Below are 12,397 nucleotides of genomic sequence, written 5' to 3'. Positions count from 1 at the left end.
AACACCCCTTTTGAAAACCAGCAAATACTAGATGGTCGTTTCAGCCTAATATGAATTTATTAAAGTTAGACACGAATGACATTGTGCACTTGACAAATGGTCTGAAGGTTAGGCTTTCTTGCATACAAACTAAGGTGTTAGATTTAATTATTGGAGGACGAATGATAGATAATACGTACAATGGCCATCAGCCACACTAAATTGAGTACAACTTTGCTCACTTATCATTATAAACGAACTAGTTACTAAATACCAGTCAGTAGTAATGAGCAATGCACAAAAATAAGTTAGACCATCAAATGACGTCTGTTCAACAGAAAATAACTGCAAAGCATTTATTCAATGAATTATCTATCATTTCAATCAACATAATGTATGAGAGATTGTATATGCTTTTAAAAGCCGATGGTTCTTCCTAAGGTCAGTTCTCACTCAATTCTTCCCTTTTTGGTAGGAACTAAATCTCCCTTTGGTCTGATTGTTGGTCAAATATTTGTTTATGATTTTTCTGGTTAGTTGATGAAATAAAGTGATTTCGATGTGTTTGTTGATTGGCCACTGGCATAAGTGTCAAGCTTCTCAAAATTCTCTGGTGTTTTCATTATTTTCTCTACTCAGGATTAAAACATTTTTCAGTCGAATGTTTATCCTCGATTGCCCATATACATCGATATCACCAAAGATATGCCGTGGTTTTGGTTGGTAATCGATACTCATGCAGGTTAAGACGAAGGGAGTTTCACATTGTCCAATAATATGTTTATCGCAATTAAAACAGTTAGTGTAAGAGATGATGTTTTGTTTTTCTTCGTCTGCCATTTTGTTATTTGCCTTGGTTGGCATCGTTTGAAGTCATTTTGATAGTATATGTGCATCACATGCTCCAAGTGCTTTCAGTAATCTAATTGTAATTTCTGATACATATTTTATATATAATAGGTTGAACGGTTCACTGATCTCTTCATTTCATTTTGTTTGCGCTGTTCCGTTGTGTTGATATTTTGGACGATGCTGCTTGTGTGACTGTTATTCCGATAAATTGCCATCAGACACATTTTTAGTTTGACATTATGATTCATGCAACATGAGTACTGGCTCTCCTAACACCTCAATATCCTATTCGCTTTCGACAGTGAGTTATGTAGACAAAGTTAGGAGATTAGAATGTGATCTCTGGTTCATCGTGTCTTACAACATTGTTTTATGATCAAGCGTAAAAACTTTCGAACTATTTTAGTCATTAACTACTGCATTGTTTGGATGACAAATTTATCATTCACAATGTGAATTTTGACATAATTGACATTTCTTTATTTATTCAGTACGCAACATCTAGACTAAGACTTCATGAGAAAAGGATTAGCAGATCGTCTATATCTTCCCTCAATTTTTTTCTGAACAAGAAAGAATAATAATCCTGTAAGGTCGCTCATGCATTGACGACAGAAATGAGACTGTCAGCTGAACGACGTCGTCAGACCATTCATTTGAAGGAAGGACTTAATCATGATGTAACTGGTAATAGTTTTGACTTTAGCGACCAAATGAACATTTTGTGCACAAAAACTGACAAAATAGAAACCAATTTATGTGTCTATAAAAAATAAGCTTCTAGTTTTACTTGTTTCTATGTGAATCGACCAGTTTCCTTATTGCTGTTAACGAAGACATGAAGGTCGTGAACAACGTCAATTTCATTGACAAACAGAGAATATTATACAGATTAGTTTTTTTCGTGATGAGAGAATAATAGATATGCGCTATTTACCTGAGTGTTCAATTTAACGTGTTCACTCAAATAATCCACATGTTGATTTCAAAGATGTCTATAGAATCATCATATCAAGTTTCTAGAAATATCAGCACCTATAGATATTCAATCTACGGAATGATGAGCGTTAAATACAAAAAAATGTGTCTTTTCTTTGCGTTCACCATGGAAATAGCTTGGAGTCAATATTTACCAATTTCTTTGTTTCAAATATTTGATGTTTATAAAGATACCACCAGTCTAGATTAGTTTTAATATTATCTTGATACATACCTGCCACATTTTGTGATATCTTTTGATTAAAATAATTAAATGGTTTCCATAGTTAGGACGAAACTGTTCTCTTTATTCTTCTCCGAAATACGGTTTATGTTTTCGGTTGAATTAATCACTTTCGCTGTTAAAGCCATAAAAAAATGCACTATTTTTCGTAACGTAACAGTGAAGTGATCGTGAAGAATAACTGATTACATTTGGCATAATAGTACAAAGTTACTTGATAAAATGGAGAAACCGTACTCAAGTAATTTATTTGCGAATTTATCGTTAATTGTTACAGACACAAATTTTTCCTGCATTTCCATGCCAACTAATTTCTGTTGCCCTTACAGACTTACATAAAGATATTTATTTGCAACGTAACAACTAGGTGACCTGTCGAAACTGCTTCTCTTCATATTTTTCTCTATGAAACGCTTTCAATAGCCATTTTTCGTCAATGTTTTCTTGAGGAATGCGAGTACTTCGAAAATGCATTCCGAACTGCATATATGATGCATGCGATAACATAAAGAATGAATGAGATTTCTCCTACTACTTAAAGGAACCTAGCTATAGAAGTTCGTTTGCTGGCATATCCACGTTTGTTTTCTAAAGATGGGTCTTTTCATAAAGCCATTACTTCTCATAAGAAGAACATTGAGAAAAGAAATTTATTGGTCTCCTTCCCTTTCTGACGTGATGTCTATGGGAGGTGGCATGAGTTGAACGTGTGTAAGATATCCTCTTAATCAATATTATCATAGCAAACAACAAAAGTGTCGTCTTTGTATATAGCGTATGAGTGAAATCGATTGTACATTGAACTGAGTAGGTAGTTTTATTATTTTGCCATGAAACAGTTTGCTAAAACTGAACAGAATGGAGACTCATATCGCGATCCCATCTCCTTGTATATAAATTTCATTGTTGGAACAGAACTGGGCATTAAAAGTAAAACGAAACATTGGTTCTTATACGTGTTTAGACGGCAAACTTACATCAATGTTGTTAGAATCAACATACTTACACAAATATCTTATCCTTTACGGAAACGACATTTCAGGATGTTGCATCACTTGCAAATGACACTTGAGCAAATTCTAGACAGGAACATAGTCAGACGATAAGTGGAGTCGATTTTAAATACTGAATTATTTGAAGTGTAAAGATGGACTAACAAATCTAAACACATCCACAATACCTAACACAATATTGGGAGACTGTTGACACTAGTCAAACAATCGGTAAACGAGAAACATTGAACGGTGACTCGTGACAGATAATAATAGTACATAATACATAATAGTACATAATAGTGGCATAATACTACAAAGTTACTTGATAAAATGGAGAAACCGTACTCAAGTAATTTATTTGCGAATTTATCGTTAATTGTTACAGACACAAATTTTTCCTGCATTTCCATGCCAACTAATTTCTGTTGCCCTTACAGACTTACATGAAGATATTTCTTTGCAACGTAACAACTAGGTGACCTGTCGAAACTGCTTCTCTTCATATTTTTCTCTATGAAACGCTTTCAATAGCCATTTTTCGTCAATGTTTTCTTGAGGAATGCGAGTACTTCGAAAATGCATTCCGAACTGCATATATGATGCATGCGATAACATAAAGAATGAATGAGATTTCTCCTACTACTTAAAGGAACCTAGCTATAGAAGTTCGTTTGCTGGCATATCCACGTTTGTTTTCTAAAGATGGGTCTTTTCATAAAGCCATTACTTCTCATAAGAAGAACATTGAGAAAAGAAATTTATTGGTCTCCTTCCCTTTCTGACGTGATGTCTATGGGAGGTGGCATGAGTTGAACGTGTGTAAGATATCCTCTTAATCAATATTATCATAGCAAACAACAAAAGTGTCGTCTTTGTATATAGCGTATGAGTGAAATCGATTGTACATTGAACTGAGTAGGTAGTTTTATTATTTTGCCATGAAACAGTTTGCTAAAACTGAACAGAATGGAGACTCATATCGCGATCCCATCTCCTTGTATATAAATTTCATTGTTGGAACAGAACTGGGCATTAAAAGTAAAACGAAACATTGGTTCTTATACGTGTTTAGACGGCAAACTTACATCAATGTTGTTAGAATCAACATACTTACACAAATATCTTATCCTTTACGGAAACGACATTTCAGGATGTTGCATCACTTGCAAATGACACTTGAGCAAATTCTAGACAGGAACATAGTCAGACGATAAGTGGAGTCGATTTTAAATACTGAGTTATTTGAAGTGTAAAGATGGACTAACAAATCTAAACACATCCACAATACCTAACACAATATTGGGAGACTGTTGACACTAGTCAAACAATCGGTAAACGAGAAACATTGAACGGTGACTCGTGACAGATAGAGTTTTGGCCTCGTAGTGATTATGGAGCAACGTTGCCTGAACAATAATTAGATATTCGTGAAAGTGAATGAGTAAATTGTAGTAATCTTACACGTCATGAGTTGGAAAACAATCAATAGACAATCGTCATCTACGAGTCATGCACACTGTTTAGTTCTAATGAAATGTGTGAACAGACAGTCGTTCCAGTATATGAAGTTTACTGAATAAATTATGTTGATTGATATAATTAAAAAAAGCTGAATTTTATTGTGAACATTGTCAAATATTGTCTTAATTCTACCGTTCCTCCATTTTTTTAAGAGAGGGATGTATCATCTGGAAGAGGTGCGTGTTTGCTTGAATCGCAAACATGAGTTCATGAACTGCCCGTTCCTTGGGAACTGTCCAGTGAAGTTCAACTTCCCTCAATTTCAATAGTTGCATGAAGTTGTTTAATGAACGCACTGATTGACTCTGACAATAACAAAACCGTCCATGATTATTCATGTCACGTCTGTTGCAACAAACAGAAATCCTCGTCATGAAGTTCATTTGTTCTTAACTAATAAATATACATTCGATCAACCAATATTTTTTTTGTTTCTTCTCAATATCGTTTAAGTAGTTGAGTGAATTAGTAAACGAATTGGTTGTTTTCCACAAACACCTTCACTCACATCGATGGCGATTCATCCTTACTTCAACCACGTCAACAGTTTTTTCATCAACACAGCTTATCTGAATGTTAGTCAAAACATTCTGTCTCACTGATTCCCTGAACTGCTGAGTATTTGAATAGTGAATTTGGTAAATGAATAACTAAGTTGATGGATGGAACAATGATTATCAAATCAGCTTAGCAACGATATTCGGTTTTAAACTCAGTTTAAGGAAACATGTCATATAAAACTAGTCTTTTGGATACTGAAACACCATCCACTTCAAAATACAATCCCAGGTTGCTCTAAACGATTCAAAACCAGAAAACTTGTTAATATTAAATTGAATCTGATACTTTCTACACGATACTGTCATCTCGTTTCATTCCTGATGTACAAACTAGGGTTGAGACGTGAGTACTGCTCCATCAGGTCATCAGAATACAGTGAAGTGTCTTCTATGTAACTCCAGATACAAATGCTGTCAACGTATATTACGAATAAAATAAACCTTAGCACATTTTTGAATAACCACACTAGTTACTGTTTTAGGTGTTGATGTATTTGAATTAACTTTAGTTTCTTCTTGGTAACGATCATTCAAGAATAATTTAGGCCGGCAATGTAGAAGGCCGTGGATTCCATATAGTTCATGATATGATATATTGTGGGATACATCATCGAGTCACTTGGATGTACCAGACGATTATGTGCGACTACCTTGTAAGAAACCATGTTGTGATTCGGAAATACGGTTTTGAATTGACAAACAACCTGATACTGTATATTACAACTTTCATGTGTCACGAGTCAACTGAAATGTTGTGCGTGTGATTGCTCACCCCCTGTTGATGAGACATTCTAGGGTGTGATGAAAAGAAATTCTTGAATAAAGTGATTAGTGGAGATGTTTTTGAAAGTGTGTGCTCATATGATAGTGAACAAACGTCATGTCACCTGTAATGATTTTTTGAATTGACTGAAAACTGTGCATCTTTGTAGTCTGATTAGTTCAATTTCAATAATCACAAAGTGCTATGATGGAATGTGACAGTTTGCAATTCTACATTTGGAATTTATCTTAATGAGAAAATACTGTCCGACTGTTTCATCCAAGTCTTGATAAGAAACTTCAACTGAGGGGAAAGGAATAAAAAATTGTTGTTTTTACTGAATCAAAACAAGATAATTTAAACGAAGTTGTGCGTTACCGCATAAAAAGCCTTTACTAGGTCTCTTAACATTTCAAACTTTCCTGAACAATGACGTGACTATGACTACGTAAGCGCACCACATATGGAAAAGTGGAATCCACGGAATAGTGGGAGTGGTTGACAAGCAGAAAACGAATGAAATATTGCATTGCAGCGAGCAAGTGAGCTTTCACATATCGGTAGAAAGTCCCGTCTGATGCTTGAATAGATGAAAGGTCACTTTTGAAACTCCATAACACTGTAATGCATAAACAGTTTCATTCACCTTTCCACATTTCGTGTGAAAATCAGATGCAAGAACAGTTGTATAATTTCGGATCGTAGCCACCACAATGACAGTTCACAAGGTAATGTCGATCAATGAATAACTTAAGGTTTTTATCACATTACGAATGAGGTGTACGCAGCACAAAATGTGATGACAATTCGAATGCACTCACGCCTAGTTATTCACCGATTCACAAGTACTTTTTTTACCACTTACATCAAACATCGGGGCACATAACGTTCACAATATGAATAAGTACATTGGTAACCAGGATGATTGGTCTGTACGTACACTCTGTGGAGCATTTTAAACACATAATGAGCATTCAGGCGCATTCCGTAAGATCGGCAAGCGAGATGCACAATGTTGTATGATGTCTCACTGTTTCAAATTCAGAGCCCGTGAACCTGCACATCCAAGAATTATTGTCGTAACTCAGAGAATTGCACTCAGGATTGTGAAGAGCATTCGCACGAACAACATTCCAGTAATATTTAATAAACTTACAGAATATGAAAAACGGTCACCGACTGTTCATTGTAGATCTTCATGAACAATAAAATGACACCAATGAAATTACCTCCTCCGTCTAATCGGCTGTGATGATGTCATTCAGAATAATGATGTAACTTCGATGATCAAAATATCGAGCTCGGAAGAAGGATCTCCATCAAAATCATCCACCTGAGCAACAAATATTCTCCACAATTTCAAGCTACCGTGATCATCCTTTCGAGAACAAGGGCGAACAGAAATAATCAAATGAGAATTTATCACTGAGTTAGACTACACTTCACATAACACTTAAAATGTAACTGTTATGTTGATAAAGCTGCAACCAGTTTACGATAAGTTCACTGAAACTTTTGCAATTTAGGTTGTTGATGCGACGACAAATGTAAATACTGTCCCTTTATTCAATTATACCTTAATTCAATAAAATATGTGTTCCAAACGACGACTTGTGTTCGATTATTCTATCTACTGTTCAGTCGATACTATCAAACACTACTTGTCATTACTTCTATTTATAAGTATACATTGATTGTATTGAGGAAATTCACATTCCAAAATATCCGATAAACCGGGATAATCCATACATAGACTAATCGTAATGAATATGTTATTTTCGTTCTTCACCCAGATTGAATTAGAGTTTGCTGACTGCGTTCATTCAACTAGTCATATCAGTCATATCATATCGTGTCACAATTAATCAGTAATGAAAGATTGTGCGTTGTGCACTGTGAACAGTTTGAACTTGTGTTATATCATCTTTGATGTATTATTAATCTCTGAAGAATCAGTTTACAATAAGTCACGAAACATCAACAATTTCATCTTCTACTCATTGTTGATGAATGTAGTTATTCACCGAGGTGTGATTACGTTTTCTGATGGTAGAACAATAATTTCAAAAAATCATTTCAATCTCAAAATAATTATGATTTTCAACGAAAGAAATCGTAAACAACTGGATGAAGAGTGATGCTTTCAGAAACATAAAAGTGAGTCTGAATTAGTCTATCGGTAGATGTGATGAGTGCTTAGTGTTAACAATGCGACTCTTTTCTAATAACTTACCTTCACCCCTCGAAATACTCATCAAAGTAAGGAATAAGCGTGAGTCAAATCACTGAGTAATATTCAGTAGTGCAGCATAACGAAAACCACCTCAATCAACATCTAGTGGAGGTGTCTCATTTTATATACTGAAAAGATAATGTACATGCAAATACATGTTGACAGATCTTAAATGGGTAGATAGGAATGCTGTGAGGTGAGGGATTCTTCTGAGGTGGAGTGGACAAATGATGAAACGTTTTTTTTACTGTCGTTCAAAGAAGAGCGATGCTGTTGTTCCATATCGAAAATGTGTCGCTAGTGGAGAAATTAACCGACTAGGAGTATTAGACACATTCTTCAGAACTGCAAATTTTCCATTGCAATCTAAACGAGGCAGAGAACGATTCAGTCAATGGAGAAACACATATTCATGCGTTTGAGTATATCAGTGTTGGTTTTGTAAATGTAGGAGCTTGAGTGTGAAGAAACAAGCGTGGTTAGTCTGTGCGGTGAAGTGGTGAATGTCTGTTGAAGCAGTCACGAAAATACACCTTGCCAAGTCACTCAAGTTATAGAAGTGTCTGGAAACTCCTAGTTAAATCAGTGTTGGAATAAATCTTGTGTGGAGCATGCAGATGATAGAGAATCACTTCACACTGTTTCGACTGGATATTCGCCTATACTCCTATTATATTTGAGGTGATTTCAAAAATGTTTACAAGTTTGACAGACATTCTCAAGCTGTCGAAAGAATTACTTATCTGTATCATCGTGTGGGAGTTATTCAGAATGATGAAAGAACTAAATAACAAACATGGCAACTGTATTCGACTTAAATCGTTTTCTCGAAAAACAAACAGATTTTGATGCTCAAACGAATGGCTATCGTGTCGAACAGTGCGGTTAATGACAGAGTATCGCATTATAAAATAACTGAATAACAAACGTGGTAACGGTACCAATAAAGAAATGCTAATCTAACCACTCATGCTTAGTTATTCACCGATTCACATGTACTTTGTGTAACACATACGTCAAATGGTAGTCTATCATATGGATTCCTAATAGCTCTCAATCGCAATAGCAAATTATAAAAATGTAGCACGAATACTCATGTATAAGTCGAATTTCAATGTGTACAGGTCAGGAAAAGTTTGCTAGTCTATGTGGAGGAACAGTGTGGTTAATGAAAAACTATCGGATTATGCTAAATCAATGCCAGAGGACGAGTTTTCTTATTCTCACAGAGCGATCTATTTCCGAATGCACCTTCATGAGTTTCCATGGATGACTTGAAAGTAAAGAAAGCGCAACATTCAGGAGAAAAGCACCGTGTGATCTCTGGAATTCCAGTCATACACCTGACACCACAAACGTGCCTCCAAATCGATCATGATGTCAAGTGACTGTTCTCAAAAGGAGCACAAATCAATATCTTGTGGATTAGATAGACAACGTCATGTCACTGTGTTTAAATTGAACTCTGTATACAAAAGCATTATTGGTCGTGTGTCATTCAACCATCAGTCGATCATCTTAGTCTATCACTCGACCAAATATTTGTCAATACTGTGTTTCAATTCTCATGAAATTCCACATTAATTTGCTATGGAATCAACTTTAAATTTATTCCAGCTGGATGAGTAAGAAACTTCGTTATTCCATGTTATTGTCAGCGTTTGTTGGTAAAATTATTATCTAGATGACAAATAGCTGGAGAATCAATCTGTCCATTCAAAGAATTGTTTACTTCACCATACTTCATTTCAGCACTTTTGCGTTTCAGTTGGACATCACAAAGCAGAAAATATGGATTCTTATTACAATTTCATTTCGGATTTATACAAGGAACAAAGCATAGAAAATCTTATGATCAGTCAACACAATACCAAACAAATTTTCCTCATTGTATGAGCAGGTGGTAGATTCGATCACACTGAGGTTCCAGACTGTGTGATTATAAGTGATCATTCGAGTGAAACATGTGGCATTGCTTGTACTAATTGGAAAAGTGTTGTAGAAACAAGGAACATGGAAATACGAAGGTTCAAATGATAGTGCAGTAGTTCTTCGTTGATTATCAAATAGTTGATGACTCCATGAATTGCATTCGACTGAAAACACGCATGAAGTAAAATAAAGTATATCAATGCACATCACGTGCTGTCCATCATGTGAATGTGTGAGAAAATTGTATTTTTATGCCGCCTAATCTGGCGAGAGAGATTATTAGAGATTATGAAATCAGCATTGTCAATTGCAGTAAATGTTCTGTGAACGTGCCATCTTCTGCCACTGATTAAACTCACATGAAATACAGTGTATATACGACGGTGTTCGAAAGATCGTTTGTTCAGTTATCACAATACATCAACTGATTTGGATTGATGATGAGAGCACAGTGAGTTGACGTCTTGATTTCATTTCCTCTTTCACGAAGAATACTGTATGAGAATCAGGTAAAAAGGGATACAGCCTTCATTATTTTTTAAATGAATAGCCAGTCGTTGCTCTTTACTGACAAAATTGTCAAATAATCTCTACCGCATTGTTTTTGTTGATTGACTTTGTTTTCCACTTGATTCAATACTTGACTGAATAAACTTATTTATGGGTTATATGTGACACCGATATTTGTCAGAACAGTGAAGTCTTCGCTAAGTATTCTGTTGATGGACGTAATTATTCTAATTACAATGAGTTTCGGCGTTTAACCAATTGTTTTAGGGAGAAACAGTTGGCCAAATGTTAATCGGTTGTGTAAACTCTCAGGAATATCGTTCATGTTTCTTCGAAGTAGATGAGTGATTTGCAGAACTCACATAGTAAAAATTGTTATTGCATATAACTGCTGAGCTCCCACAATAAACAGATGAGTTGAACATTACTGATAAACATGATAGTAGCTTCACATAAAAGTTGACGAAATGTGTTCCATGTCTGTGGTTATGAGAGCTGAGCTGAAAAATCGGAAATATGAATTCTACTAGTAGTAGTAGTAGTGCAGTAGTAGTGGTAGTAGTAGTAATTGTTTTTAAATATTCGGAACGCTTATTGAGATAAGAACTAGAAGAATGCTCACGTCAAAGAAATGCTTTACGGATTGTTTGAGATTGAATTGTATGCCGTGGCTCGTAGAAACACTGACATTAGTTACTGCACCACGTTGTTATTGCACTGCATCCTACGGCTAATCATCATCCATCTCTGCATATAAAGCATACTTGTTTTCATTAATATGAAGACGTGATGATTTATTTCCCTTATCCAGGTAATGGTCTTCGTATTTCTTAAGGGTGTGTTTTGCTCTTCATCGATCATGTTATTTGTCTATTGTTTACAGGTCACTCTGTTTCCTGGTGTCAATACTTGTAACCATCCTTCATGTAGGATACAGTCAAAACAGGTGGGACTATTACGTATTTTCGGTGACTTGGCCACCAACGCATTGTGCATCTTCTCAAGTAATAAACATTTCGTATACTTAAAATGTTGTCCTTTTACATGATCTTAAATCCATTTATTCACATTTCACAGATGAACTTTATTAAGTAATATATTGTGAAATCAGTGTTTACCATTTTTCCGTTGGTGGATATGGATCAGAGTCATTCGCTGATCGCGTACTCACCATTGTGCTATTCATTGACAGGTTGTACTCAGGGAAGTTGGGGTCAAATTACACCTTGTAAAGGCATTACTTTATTTCACCATACATGGAAGTTCCAACTGTATATTTTTCGCATTGAACTAGATTAATTCGACAAATCACTCTCACAGATTGCTTGAAATTGTAAACCATTTCAATCACTTTAGTAGATGTGCAATCACATTTTCAGTATTCAGGTCTATTATGTTGGATATGGGTAATTTTAAGTTCATATCAAGGGCGAGTATTTGGAGCCAACTAACCGAACTAACTTATTTCACTACTAAAATGTATCTAGTCACTGGAATCGCATTTGATAAGTTTCAGCACATATTATGTTCACATACATCTCTGTTCAATTGAGTAACAATTATTTGAAATTCTCTCTTTTAGTGTAGGCTACCGAGAGGATTGAGAGATTTCACCATTCATGGATTGTGGTAAGATTACTTTTGATTTATGAAATATATACGTGTGTGATTATGATAATTTGAAGTATTTTGATTAAAGTATAAACTAGCAATCGCAGCAATAACGCAATTTCATCAAGAAGTATTAGATGAGCAGGAACGATTGTACTGTATTTTGCATTCGAGTTAAAAACAGCCATCAATACTGAAGAATCATTGGTTCGTATAAAC

The sequence above is a fragment of the Schistosoma mansoni genome, chromosome 1 (genome assembly GCF_000237925.1).
Source record: "Schistosoma mansoni strain Puerto Rico chromosome 1, complete genome".
NCBI classification, from domain to species: Eukaryota; Metazoa; Platyhelminthes; class Trematoda; order Strigeidida; family Schistosomatidae; genus Schistosoma; species Schistosoma mansoni.
The sequence above is the reverse complement of the archived record's forward strand: the minus strand, read 5'-3'. Positions refer to the sequence as shown.